Source organism: Lithobates pipiens, unplaced genomic scaffold, assembly GCF_037356315.1.
Source record: "Lithobates pipiens isolate NorthernLeopardFrog02 unplaced genomic scaffold, aLitPip1_a1.2 Scaffold_25, whole genome shotgun sequence".
NCBI lineage: Eukaryota > Metazoa > Chordata > Amphibia > Anura > Ranidae > Lithobates > Lithobates pipiens.
In genome coordinates, this window is record NW_027507787.1 from 172,738,637 (window position 1) to 172,753,648 (window position 15,012).

A 15,012-nucleotide genomic window follows, 5' to 3' on the forward strand; every position below is an offset into this window, starting at 1 on the left:
TTTGAAACCATTATGGTGTGAAACTTCTAAAATCAATGCTCAATAAATACACTTTTATGAAATTCAGAGAGGATGGTAATTTATATTAAACCTTTCACTCTTCACAGGTTCCTAGAACAGAGATGACGTTCTTTAACTTCATCAAAAGACAATGAATTTTACATCTGACCTACAATATGTTAACAGCTTTTAATGGAATAAAAAATGAATTACTCTGGGAAATGTGTTATTCTATGCTTTATAATGGCTGTGTCACCCATGACAATGAATGAATGCCTTTTTTATTTTTTTTTATTTTTATTAACCGCTATTACATAAACAGATCTCATTGTAATGGGTAATATCAACATTTTACTGTGATTCTGAAAACATTTTGAGAATGCAGTTATCAGATCTTTCATTATAATACAGGTGCAGTGCACCCAGAAGTGATTTTTGTGTAGTGCTACCCCCACAGGAGCTGCTGGTGATTGAGTCCTCTGCTCTTTCTCTGGCCCTAGTTGGAACCCCACTCCTTCCGGCACCAACAGAATACCTTGGCTGGGAACTCCCAGCAGTCGCGCGAGAATGACACACACAGACTGTTAGAAAATAACCGATTGTATTGGCAGACCAAAGTGAAAAGGTAACACAGCAAATCAGTAGTTCAGCGTCAACACGTGAAAAAACAGAGTAATACAAATGCAATGCAGTTAACCCAGGTAGCTTTAAGAATTAACGCATTGTTTACTGCAGTATCCAAAGCATAAACAATAGCTCCTTGACTAACTGGGGGGGGGGGGGGGGCTAACAATAAGTATGGCAAGCTAGTTCACTTGGGGGCTTTCAGTCAAGTGGGGCTAGGCTTAATTCTGAGAGTTTGATACACTGCCAGCAACCCAGTTCTACCCCCAGGTAGGCCACAAGATCTGACCAATTCCTTGATGTTAACTTCTGCGGGCTCAGTTGAGTCCCTACAGCATTGGTGAGTGAAAGCAGTGCAATGCCTCTAGGGTGTAGAGTTCAGGAACAGTTAACTGAAAGGTAGACTCAGTCAGTGGGTATGCCTCTTTAAAGCCGCTAGGTAAAAGCAAACATGTATAAAGAAAGGGGAGTGCAACGTGGAGAGAAGATTGGAGGGAGCTAGTGTTGCGAGATATGCAACAATTTGAGATGTACCTAATTAAAGTTGGCAGTCTGGAGTAGTGGCAGCTTTACAGACGGTCTTTGGCATTTTTAGTTGCAGCTTTCGATAGTAAATTACAGCAAATGTGTTTGACTTCTATTGGGACACAGCGTCAATGTTGGGTAATGGCCTTGCTGGGTCTGTGTGACAGACAAAGAACTGGCTACTGAGTTTAGCAATTGTGTGGATCAGGGACCCACTTCCCCAGAAAAGTAATAGAGAAGAAATCCTCCAATGGGGGTCACTAGTTCTGGCAACCGGGGGGGGGGGGGGGTCCTCAAGGAATTCACTTAATTTGCAGGAATTTCCTCTCACCTTTTTGTACAAAGCAACCTAGAGCCTCTTCACTTTGGGTCCCCCACTGGCAGTCCTGGCTCCTCCCCCATGCCTAGTGCGCTACAATAGCAAGCTATGAAGGGACTCAAGTAGGCTCGCTCCAATGAATCTGACTGAATGTGAGCCAATGAAGAGAGAGAGATAAAGAATGCATTGGGGTAAAAAAAAAAACTTCTACTTTTAGAACCACCTTAATGCAGTCTCTGTATTAGGGTAAAAAACCATCTGCGTGCAGCTCCCCCCTAAATGAAATACCTGAGCCTGATGTTGATTTACTGACTTGATTTGAGTTTATGGACACACAGAGCCAGGTTGGGAGCGAGCACACACAAGTACCAAGCCACTTGCTATGGGGGCACATGGCATGGGGAAGGAGCCAGGAGCGCCGGCAGGGGACCCGAGAAGAGCAGGATCCAGGCTGCTTTGTGCAAAACCGCTGCACAGAGCAGGTAAGAATAACATGTTTGGTTTTTTAAATAAAAAACATACCTTTTAGAATCACTTTAAAGTGGAAGTCCAGTTAAATCCTATATAGAATAAACCTCAAGGTGGGTCCAGTTAAATCATAACTATACTTAAACAAAGCTTTGCAATCACTTTAAAACGGCTTTCACCCCCATTCTAATCCTGTTCCAACTACCCTGAAAAGGAAAGATGTCTATACTTACCTATGCTGAGGGGGCACCAGTCAAGGCCCACTCAGCTCCTAGCACCAGCTTCAGTGTAGAGGAGGGACAGCCGACAATGGATTCCGCATAGTAAGCTTATGGGTGACATCATCGCATAGCTGTTGTCATGTGACCAGCCTGCATGTGACCGCCCTCAGCATAGGTAAGTATTGTTAGAATGGGGGTGGAAGCAGGTTTAAGTATAGTTTGGATTTGACTGGACTTCTACTTTACCACCTACTTATGCATAACACATACTTTCCTCAGACCTTTGCAAATCTGTTTAGAGATTTAACAACCTAATTCTGATAACCCAGCTTGTCAAAAAAATAAAAAAGAAACTCCGCTAATTATAGTTACAGAGTAGGTGAGGTTGAAAAAAGACACACATCCATCAAGTCCAACCTGTGTCTGTGATTATATGTCAGTATTACATTGTATATCCCTGTATGTTGCAGTCGTTCAGGTGCTTATCTAATCGGGTCTTGAAACTATTGATGCCACCCGCTGCGACCACGGCCTGTGGAAGGGAATTCCATATCCTTGCCACTATTACAGTAAAGAACCCTCTGCGTAATTTAAGGTTAAACCTCTGTTCTTCTAATTTTAATGAGTGGCCACAAGTCTTGTTAAACTCCCTTCCGCGAAATTTTTTTATCCCTATTGTGGGGTCACTGGTATGGTATTTGTATATTGAAATCATATCCCCTCTCAAGTGTCTCTTCTCCAGAGAGAATAAGTTCAGTGCTCGCAACCTTTCCTCATAACTAATATCCTTCAGACCCTTTATTAGCTTTGTTGTCCTTCTTTGTACTCGCTCCATTTCCAGTACATCCTTCCTGAGGACTGGTGCCCAGAACTGGACATCATACTCTAGATGCGGCTGGACCAGAGTCTTGTAGAGTGGGAGAATTATCATTTTATCTCTGGAATTAATCCCCTTTTTGATGCATGCTAATATTCTGTTTGCTTTGTTAGCAGCAGCTTGGCATTGAATGCCATTTCTGAGCCTATCGTCTACTAGGACTCCCAGGTCCTTTTTTCATCCTAGATTTCCCCAGAGGTTCTACCCCCAGTGTATAGATTGCATTCATATTTTTGGCATCCAAATGCATTATTTAAAAATGTTCTACTTTGAACCTCATTTGCCATGTAGTTGCCCACCCCATTCATTTGTTCAGATCTTTTTTTGCAAGGTTTCCACATCCTGCGTAGACATTATTGCCCTGCTTAGCTTAGTATTGTCTGCAAATACAGAGATTGAACTGTTTACCCCATCCTCCAGGTCGTTTATGAACAAATTAAACAGGATTGGTCCCAGCACAGAACCCTGGGGGACCCCACTACCCACCCCTGACCACTCCGAGTACTCCCCATTTATCATCACCCTCCCAACTCTCCCTTGTAGCCAGTTTTCAATCCATGTACTCACTCTATGGTCCATGCCAACGGACCATATTTTGGTCCTGAGAACTGTTACATAGGATGAAGAGGCCACATGCCATAGCCAGAAGCACCAGGTTTTTCACTGACTGAGGCAGCCACAGTGGTGAGTATTAATGAGTCAGTGGGGACCTTTTATACAGCCACGAATGGACAAAACAATGGTGTCTTTAAATAAATTATTATTCAGCTTCTTGAAAAGCAAACTCAAATATGTGTCTACTGGCGCAAAAAAAAATGTATATCTAGAAGTGCAAAATATTGTGATACACCCCTACTAAGAAATCAGTTTGCTGCAGTCAAATGGGGTTCCACTTAGAGTGATGACGCAATTTTACTTGCGAAATGCATAGAGGCTGCTGGGACATACAAAACGGCATGTCCGGGTAATGATAGTGAGGCTTGGGATGCACTATGGGAGAAGAGAGACACAGCGATACCCTAAGGCCCCTTTCACACATGCGGATGATATGTCCGTATTTCATCCATCCGTTTGCGGATGAAATACGGACATCCATTCATCCCTATGGGATAGCGGGTGTCTGCGGATGAGCATCCGCAGACACCCGCTATTGTCCGCCTCCGCAAATGTCCGATTCTGCAGACGGAGGAAAATCCTATTTTTCTGTCCGTCTGCAGAGCGGATCGGATGAATACGGACACACGGTCCGTGCTCGTCCGATCCCCATAGAGGAGAGCGGAGAGCTGACAGGGCGGTCCCCGCACAGTGTGCGGAGACCGCCCTGTCCGCAGCCGGCTCAGCGGGGACAACGGAGCGATCCCCGCTGAGCGAGCGGATCATCACGGGGCAGATCATTACTGATCCGCCCCGTGTGAAAGGGGCCTTACACATCTAAACCCATTCAAACTGCACTTGGAAATGTGAGTGATATGGCTTGTTTTTACTTTTTTCATAAATAAATGTACAGATATACTGCGCAATGATTGCTGTTCATTTTTTATGAGGGTGAACATTTTTTAATACCTGTAAGATGGGAGCAGTATAGACCCTGAGTGGATTGGTAAATTGGAAGCAGAATAGACCCTGAGTGGATTGGTTATCCCTATCAATGAACCAAAGGCGATTTTCACAATAATATCTGGTGAGTGGCCAATTCTTGTGGTGGTGGTGTTGTCACTGGATTGGTGGATATGAAACACACAGAATCACAGATATAAGAAGTTGTTTTGTTTTTTTCACAGCAGAAAATTTGAAAGAACGTTTTATTTATACTGTATGTTGGTTTTCAGATGCCAACCTAAATGTTGAACATTTTTTGTATAAATAGCGACAATAGTTGCACATGAAATATAGACATGGGTGGATTACTTAGATACATGCATATATAAATACACTATTATATTTATTTATTTTTCAAAGTGGTGTGTGTATATATATATATATATATATATATATATATATATATATATATATATATATATATTTTTTTTTTTTTTTTAACAGTGGTTTTTCTATAGAGTGATATTTTATTTATATATATATATATAAAAAATTCTCAGTGATTTTTTTCTAGAGTTATATTTTTTTACAGAGATATTTTACATAGTGGTGTATTGTTTGGGTATAAGGTTATAAAGTATAAAAGTTAGCGCAGTCAGCATATAATCTTTTTTATTTTATTTATTTTAGCTTCTTGAAAAAGACAATGAACAGGTGCAAGGAATAATGTTAATATACAAAACACAAAATCATAGAAATTCAGTTAGAACAGCGAAAGACCTAAGTTACTGGAGCTTACATGTTGCCTTATCTGTACTGAAGTAACCTGAATGTTTTTCATGGCGGTACACATAGTTAAGCAATGTAAAGGGAGATTTGGGGAACTTTGATTTAGTGATGACAGGTTTGTTCTGTGTTTTTTTGTTTTTTAAACTAGGAAAACTTTAATGGTGGAACTTCCCAAACTGCATAGAATAAGTTAAATACAGACAATGCTGGAAGCTTACCTACCTAGATACGTAAAGTCACTCTTAGTGTGGTTCCATGATCATCCCAAAAAGCAAATACAGGAACTTGTCCAACAGTATATACTGTAGCTTTAAAGGCAAATTTACTTTTGTTATTAACTCATATTTCTCTATGGTATTTTGCATATACAGTGGTGTGAAAAAGTGTTTGCCCCCTTCCTCATTTCCTGTTCCTTTGCATGTTTGTCACACTTAAGTGTTTCGGAACATCAAACCAATTTAAACAATAGTCAAGGACAACACAAGTAAACACAAAATGCAATTTGTAAATGAAGGTGTTTATTATTAAAGGTGAAAAAAAATCCAAACCATCATGGCTCTGTGTGAAAAAGTGATTGCCCCCTAAACCTAATAACTGGTTGGGCCACCCTTAGCAGCAACAACTGCAACCAAGCCTTTGCGATAACGTGCAATGAGGCTTTTACAGCGTCCTGGAGGAATTTTGGCCCACTCATCTTTGCAGAATTGTCCTAATTCAGTTACATTAGAGGGTTTTCGAGCATGAACGGCCTTTTTAAGGTCATACCACAACATCTCAATAGGATTCAGGTCAGGACTTTGGCTAGGCCACTCCAAAGTCTTCATTTTGTTTTTCTTCAGCCATTCGGTGGTGGACTTGCTGGTGTGTTTAGGATCATTGTCCTGCTCAGGGCCGCTGATAGGCCAGTACGACTGGCCCTGTTGTACCGGGCCTGGCCTGCAGGGGGGCCCGGGCAAGCTGAGCAGATAAATAATATAAAAAAAAAAATCAATCCTCCAGCCATGGCCGATCCGGCTCAACTACCAACCAAATAGCCCCCACCACCCCCCGGTTATTTTTACAATTTTTTTTTCTGCAGATAGCTATCTGCAGACTAGGTGGCGGCAGGGGAGGGACTATTTCCTCTATTTCGGGTGCGGAAGAATACCTCTTCTGCACCCGCTCTTCATGCTGGCTCTGGCTCAAGCCCCAGCCAGTGCGTCCTCTATCGTGCTATCCCCCTTGGCGCCGTGGAGTGATTCCTCCGCCTCCTCTTGCGAGAAGTGCCAGTGAGGCCTAGCGGCAATGGCAGACTGGCAGAACATAAAAAATAAGTAGCTGACATGATCGCATCTGAATGGAATCATTTGTGGACAGTTGGACACTCCAGTCCAGGCAGCAGCGCAGCAGGATCAGGGAAGAAGCGCCTCGTGGAGCCCAGGTAAAAATGACACAGGTGTGTGCTTGCTTGGGGGGGAATTCAAGATCTACTACTGATGCAGCAGCGTATATACATTATGGCATTAGCAGCATGGGTGGCACTGTCTGCAGCAGAATATGGCATTGGTGGCATAGGTGGCACTGTCTGCAGGTAGCACATGCGTTATGGCCCATAAGACATGTGCTGCCTGCAGACAGTGCCACCCATGCTGCCAATGCCATATTGTGCTGCAGACAGTGCCACCCATGACGCTAATGTCATAACGCATGTGATGCCTGCAGAGACAGTGCCATCCATGCTGCTAATGGCATTATGCCATTGGCGGCATGGGTGGCACTGTCTGCAGCACAATATGTCATTGGCGGCATGGGTGCACTGTCAGCAAGTAGCACATGCGTTATGCCATTAGTGTCACGGCTGGCACTGTTTGCAGCACGTTACAGCATTGGCGGCACTGTCTGCAGGTAGCACATGCTTTATGGTCCATAACGCATGTGCTGCCTGCAGAGACAGTGCCACCTGTGCCGCCAATGCCATAATGTGCTACAGACAGTGTCACCCATGCCGCCAATGCCGTAATGTGCTACAGACAGTGCCGCCAATGCCATAATGTGCTGCAGACAGTGCAAGCCATGCCTATCACTTGTAGACAAACCTGCACTTTGTTTCAAGGCGGGGTCTGGGGAGGGGCTGGGACAGGGCGGGGCTGAAGGAGGGACCATGGGCGGGGGTGGAGCTGAAGGGGGCCCTGTCAGGTAGGCTGTACGGGGCCCCATGATTTCTATCAGCGGCCCTGGTCCTGCTGCAGAACCCAAGTTCGTTTCAGCTTGAGTACACGAACAGATGGTCGGACATTCTCCTTCAAGATCTCTTGGTAGACAGCAGAATTCATAGTTCCTTTTATCACGGCAAGTCTTCCAGGTCCTGAAGCAGCAAAACGGCCCCAGACCATCACACTACCACCACCATATTTTACTGTTGGTATAATGTTCTTTTTATGAAATGCAGTGTTCCTTCTACGCCAGATATACTTGGACACACACCTTCCAAAGAGTTCCACTTTTGTCTCATCGGTCCACAGAATGTTGTCCCAAAAGTCTTGGGGATCATCAAGATGTGTTGTGGAGAAATTGAGACGAGCTTTGATGTTCTTTTTGCTCAGCAGTGGTTTTCTCCTTGGAACTCTGCCATGCAGGCCATTTTTGCCCAGTCTTTTCCTGATGGTGGAGGCATGAACGCTGACCTTAACTGAGGCAAGTGAGGCCTGCAGTTCCTTGGACGTTGTTGTGGGGTCTTTTGTGACCTCTTGGATGAGTCGTCGCTGCGCTCTTGGGGTAATTTTGGGCGGCCGGCCACTCCTGGGAAGGTTCACCACTGTTCCATGTCTTCGCCATTTGTGGATAATGGCTCTCACTGTGGTTCGCTGGATTCCCAAAGCTTTGGAAATGGCTTTATAACCCTTTCCAGACTGATAGATCTCAATTACTTTCTTTCTCAATTGTTCCTGAATTTCTTTGGGTCTCGGCCTGATGTGTAGCTTTTAAGGATCTTCTGGTGGACCTTACTGTGTCAAGCAGCTCCTATTTAAGTGATGCCTTGATTGTGAACAGGTGTGGCAATAATCAGGCCTGGGTGTGGCTAGAGAAATTGAACTCAGGTGTAGACAACCACAGTTATAGTATGTTTTAACAAGGGGGGCAATCACTTTTTCACACAGGGCCATGATGGTTTGGATTTTTTTTTTCACCTTTAATAATAAACACCTTCATTTACAAATTGCATTTTGTGTTTACTTGTGTTGTCCTTGACTATTGTTTAAATTGGTTTGATGTTCCGAAACACTTAAGTGTGACAAACATGCAAAGGAACAGGAAATGAGGAAGGGGGCAAATACTTTTTCACACCACTGTATTGTATTGCATTTAACATGTATTGGTCACTGGGACATTACTTTATAGTTTCAATTAAAAAAGATCCAGAACATATACATTACAGGAAAAATTGCATTGCCATCTCCATACCCTACCTAAACACTCCCCCCTTAATTAGTCTATATCACCGAATTCAACCCTAACATTTAACTTCTAAAGCAATCCCTTAAAACATAAATCCCAATTCCAGACAAACTACCCCCAGTTATACCTCCAACCTAGATTCCCCCAGCATGTATTTTATGCATTACATGTTTGCCTAGATACCTTTTTCAGGTGTTTTCAGGTTGCTCATACCACATACCACATTTGGTGTTTGCATACCACATTTGGTGTTTCTAGATATAAGTGACCCCGAGATATGTGGCCCCAAATTCGAGTCGCAAAATGTCATTCTCTGCTGCTATAACTTAATTTATTTTTATAACTTAATTCTGCATAAAACATTTAAGTGTCATTTCATGAGATAATTTATGAGGGCGTGTTTAGGGGTGGAATTAGGGGTGAGGTTGGGCGGGGCAACTTGTGGCGAATAACACTTGAGGCCTGGCTAGTAGCTCAGGACTTGAAATTTTGAGTCCTGCAGCTAGTACAGGGTGCAATGGCGACACCCTGTACTCACTAGATATTCTTAACCTTCTGTGTTAAATGATTTTGTGTGTCTACGTACATTCCTAAGTAAATAACCGTGAGGGACAGTGAACACTTTTTTTAATTTTTGGTTGTACAACTTCTGGGGGACCTTTAAAACAATGCCCCAAGTTGGGCTTTAAAACCCATCAGCGCCTAATCTCTAATATGGACTCTTATAACTTTCGAAACCTTACCCTGTAAAACTACCCATTCATTTTAAAATAGAAATGCGATGGCAAAACGTTTATGTACATATGTAAAAATAATTATAAAGACCTCTTCTTTTTCTTCTTTTTCTTTATAAGTGGTCTGTTCTCAGCTGTATAATGGGCTTAAGGGATAGAGACAATGCAAAGAAAGCCGTATTCTTTTTCATACAACCGCAGGCACATTTCAGGAATATGAAATGTTGGGGTAACATACACTTTAAAGTGAGACCAAAATAAACCTAACTTCTATACTGAATCCAACACAACTTACCTTTATACTCAGATCATCCTGCACCAAGTGCCTTTTAGTAATACTGAGCAGTCTACAAAACTGAGATCATGGCAGCAGAGGATGCTTCTACAAGCAAATCGATTCACTTGAAACGTGATGCTTGATGCTCAAATCTTTGTTTCTGGTGGCTGATTCACATTACTAATCCATTTTTTGCTCCAACGAACAAACCATTCTACCTCTTTGGATCCCTTAGCTTTCACGATCTCCTTGCAGAGTGTATATCAGGCCAACACTCTCTGGTTAACAAATGAATGAACCAATATGCTACTGTGGCACACGGCTTCAATATAAAACAGTATTTAGATGCAAACTTTTTAATAAAATATGTAATACATTCTGCAATACATGCACATTTCCAATGGTTTATCCCTTTTAAATAAACTGCTAGTACAGAAAAAAAAAACAGTTGATGTGCCAGAAATCTAGTGTAGGAAGGTCCCAGGTCTCCTTCAGTCTAATGAGAACCTCCAGAGCCAGGGACAGTTGACATCCTTCTGTATAGTAAATTAAAAGAGAGGGGTTGTTGGGACTTTGTATTAGACATGTGCAAAAGGAAAAAATTTGTTTAGTTTCGTTTTGTTTTAATTCGTTAATTAATTTCGTTTAGTTATATTCGTTAAATTCGTTTTCGGATTTCATTTCATTTTCTACCGAATTCGAAAAACCGGTCGCATTCGAAAATATTTCTACCGAATTCGAAAGTATTTCTACCGAATTCGAAATGATTTCAACATGATTCGAAATGATTTCAACCGCATTCAAAACTATTTCAACCGGATTTGAAAATATTTTGCGACCCGACTTTAGGGCCACGTATCTCGGGGTCACTTGGTGCTAGAAACTTTGGAGATGTTGTAGTGCTAGTTCTATTGTGTTTGCATACCACATTTGGTGTTTCTAGATATAAGTGACCCCGAGATATGTGACCCCAAATTCGAGTCGCAAAATGTCATTCTCTGCTGCAGAAAAGTACTTGGCATATTGCCCATATCTGGGGTCACTTGGTGGCAGGTGACGTGGCAAGTGAACAATCCACAACTTGGTCATGTGGCAATCGTGGCCGGTCACATGGCACTTGTGTCAGATCACGTGGCACTTGTTAATAGTCTACAGGAGATCTGCTAAAAAAGAAATAGATGCTAATAGTCTGCAGGAGATCTGGTGAGAAAACAAAATAGATAATAATAGTCTGCAGGAGATCTGCTTAAAAAAAGAAATAGCTGCTAATAGTCTGCAGGAGATCTGGTGAGAAAACGAAATAGATACTAATAGTCTGCAGGAGATCTTATGGAAGCAAATAGTAATCTGCAAAAGAAATTAAAAATGAAATAGATAGTATCTATATTCTATTCTGTTCTATTGTTTTTCTAGTCTATTCTCTATTTCCATTCTAATCTTTTCTATTCAAATTTGAATTCATTCTATACGAAATTCGAATGTCGAAAAAAAAAAAAAATATATATATATATATATATAAAACCATCTTCCGAAATTCACATTTAGTATACAATGATTTCGACTTTAATAGAAAAGATTTTAATAGAATATAAAAGAATAGACTAGAAAAACAATAGAACAGAATAGAATAAAATATAATATATTCTATTCTGTTCTATCGTTTTTCTAGTCTATTTTCTATTTTATTATAATCTTTTCTATCCAAATTTAAAATTAATTAATTAAAAAATTTGAATTCATACTATTCGAAATTCTAATTTATTCTATTTGAAATTTGAATTTCAGAAGATGGTTGTATATTCTTTCTATTTTATTCTATTAAATTATATTTTTTTCTAATCTTTTCTATTTGAATTAGAAATTTTGGAAGATGGTTAGTTACTTATATACATCTGTCACATCAACTTCTCATACTTGCAGTATACCAGTGCAAAAAAACACACACATCTTATTTCATTTATATTTATCACATCAATGAAGTTGTCAGCATGCCTGATTGAAGAAGTCACAGATGTTGATTGCAAGGCAAGTACATATGCTGTATGTCATTGTCCACTTGCCACGTCACTTGCCACAAGTTGTGTATTGTCCACTTGCCACATCACCTGCCACAAGCTGTGTATTGTGCAGTTGCCATGACACCTGCCACGAGTGCCACGTGACCTGCCATGATTGCCACATGACCAAGTTGTGGATTGTCCACTTGCCACGTCACCTGCCACAAGTTGGTTCCTAGCACCAAGTAACCCTGAGATATGGGCAACATGTCAAGTACTTTTCTGCAGAAGAGAATGACATTTTGCGACCCGAATTTGGGGCCACGTATCTCGTGGCCACTTATAGCTAGGAACCCCAACTTTGGTATGCAAACACAGTAGAACTAGCACTACAACATCTCCAAATTTAGCTCCAAGTGACCCCGAGTTACGGGGCTCCATAATCGGGTCGCAAAATGTCAAGCACTTTTCTGCAGCAGAGAATGAAACCCCAAATTTGGAGATGTTATAGTGCTGTGTTTGCATACCAAATTTGGGGTTTCTAGCTATAAGTGTTCCCGAGATACGTGGCCCCAAATTCGGGTCGCAAAATGTAATTTTTCGAATTTGATTCAAATTTCGTTTGAATTCGTTAGCATTGTAATTCGGTAATTCGCATGCATCCGAATGTCTGAATAATGAAAATTCGTCCGAATTTCGATTCGGAACGAGACGAAATACACATGTCTACTTTGTATGAAGCACAGCTAAGGGAATTGAATATGCAATCACATGTTAATGAATTTAAGACAGATATGTATAGAATATTAAGGATAACAAGATTGAAAAAAGCTTCATTATTCAATTTATTGTACATGACAACATGATTCATGATATAATAGTAATAATTACATAAATATGATCCTTCTGTGGACGGAGGAGTAGGATGTGAGCACTCACAGATTATTGACCTCCGATGCCTGGTTGACTGATCATTGTTGGTGCTCAGTCTGTGTCTCACGCCATGCTCTATCTCTGTGATACCTCCATAAAATGAGCATACTGGGTGCTGCATGCTGTCTGAGTCAGGGTGATCAGGCCGCTGATTGAGCCGCTGTTTGAGTCGCTTCTTTTGCTGCTTTGACCACTGCACTGACTGGACTGATGGGAGAAAGGTGAGGGGGTTATGATAAATCTGTGACTGAGGTGGTGTTCATGTCCATCCCTATCCCCGCCACACCGCACCTCACTGCATACCTGTATACCTGAACCTGCAATAACTGAACGGTTTGTCCTGGTCAGCTTGTGCAACGCTGGCTCCTTGTGCCTGCGCTGTCACAGTGCGTCTTGTGCTGTGTTGGGGCTGCAGGTAGTGGGCTGCTGGCTGTTGGCTTTCTGCCTTATCACTTTCCGAAGGGTCTTCAGAGGACTCGGGGATGACTGTGACGGATGGTTCTCCCTCTTCAATCCATCTGCAGCCGTGAGGTTTGTGATTTTTGCTGAGATAGACCTTGTAACAAATATCCTGCTGGTCTGAATAGCTAGCCCCCCCCCCTGCCCGCCTCCACACTTTGGACAGTTGCGGTTGTTGATCGAGTGCTGTGTGGGGGAGCTGGGTGCTGCTGGGTACTGTTTTCTACTGGGCTGATATTGAGGTTTTTGAAGCAGAGTCGTAGAGAAGTCGGAGAGAAGCTGAGACCCATAGATCGTTTAAAATTATTATTATTTTTAATTTTTTTGGAGAGTAACTACCTGGGTACTGTTTCATACTGAGCTGATACCGAAGTTCACGAAGCAGAAGCTTATGAAGCAGAGTCGCAGAGAAGTTGAGACCTATAGATTGTTTAAAATTTCTAAATCCTTTTTTTTTGAGTGGTGTCTACCTCTGCTTCTCTTTATAGAGTGACTGCAAGAGCAGAAACTGCAAAAGGAATTACCGCTCGCCGTTATGACACTAACTTAATGCCAGACCACCATGGACAACTGGAGGACTGCAGGGTGAGTTCTCGCATAGAAGCGTACTCCTCACAAACCACCAAGATGGACCCCCAGCCTATGCCATAAGAGTTCATCCTCTTTTATGCTCAATGTGAGTATGAATACTAACTCTTTAACTGTTCAAACCGCCCAAACAGATCCTAGTCAGAAATCAACTGAAGGGGAGAGGACAGTCAGAAAGGCTTTTGAACCCACATTAAGGGATGTTTATTTTTTGATACAACACTGCTCTTCCTCCTTCTCTTTGCTCACAGGCCAGGCTCAGGCCATACAGGAAGAAGTTGTCTTTATATGTGGGGGCCTCCAAAAAGTACAAGAACACACTAATGCCCCATGCACTAGGTCGAAAATTTTGATGGAAAAATCCGATCGTGTGTGGGCTCTATCAGACTTTTTCTGTCTGAATTTCCGACGGAAAAAGTTTGAGTTTGCCAGGGCTGGCTTAGCCCTTCCTTCTCTGGGCTGGCTGCTCAGCTGTCGGCTAATTGCCAGCTCTCATCCCTCTCCACATGTACCCAGCTGTCCCTGATCCTGCTCGTCTGACCTGCCTACTTAAAGCTGTCCAGCTCACTTCATCTCTGCCTTCGCCTTTGTCACATCACAAGAAACCATCTCCTGTGGTTCTGTTTAAAAACTGGCTTGCTGACATCGATTCTAGCTCCTTATCCTGCTTGCTGTTGCTGCACTTGGATCCCTGACTTCTGGCCTGGCTGATTACCCGATCTGGTTATTGAACTCTGGACTGGCTGACTACTCAATCCGGTTACTGGACTCTGGCTATGCTTTGACTAAGCTTACTCTATTTACCTTTTTATTTTTTATTAATAAACAAGTGTGATTTAATTGTACTTCTGTCTCGGTCTGGTTCATGGTTCCTGACAGAGAGCTGGATTTAAAATTTTCCAACAACAAAATCTGATCAGACTTTATCCGATCATGCGTAGAAAATTCCAGCGCACAAAGTGCCACTCATGCTCCAAAAAAAATTGGAAACGAAAGCTATTTGCTACTGGCCTCTACGTAGTCCCGTCGTACGTTACGAATGCCACCTCGTTATGAAAGATCAGATTTTCCGACAACTTTGTGCAAACGTGTGTATGCAAGACTGATTTCGGCCAAAATCCGTCGGAAAAAAAATCAGACGGTAAGAGAGACGAAGGCAGCTATCCACATATTAAATACTACTATCTCTAAAATTGAAGACCTTGAGAATTGTTTACGCTCTAATAA

General features: G+C 42.0%; 1 long non-coding RNA gene across 2 annotated transcripts; it reads left to right on the top strand.

Moving 5' to 3' along the window:
* Nucleotides 1-14,630, top strand: LOC143930666 (uncharacterized). 2 transcript variants are annotated; one of them, XR_013262806.1, is made up of 2 exons: nucleotides 1-625; nucleotides 13,686-14,630. It is a non-coding gene; the product is annotated as an uncharacterized LOC143930666 (long non-coding RNA). The 2 variants fall into 2 exon arrangements; XR_013262807.1 differs by lacking the exon at nucleotides 1-625 and adding an exon at nucleotides 12,456-13,269.
* The last annotated feature ends 382 nt before the right edge of the window (nucleotides 14,631-15,012 follow it).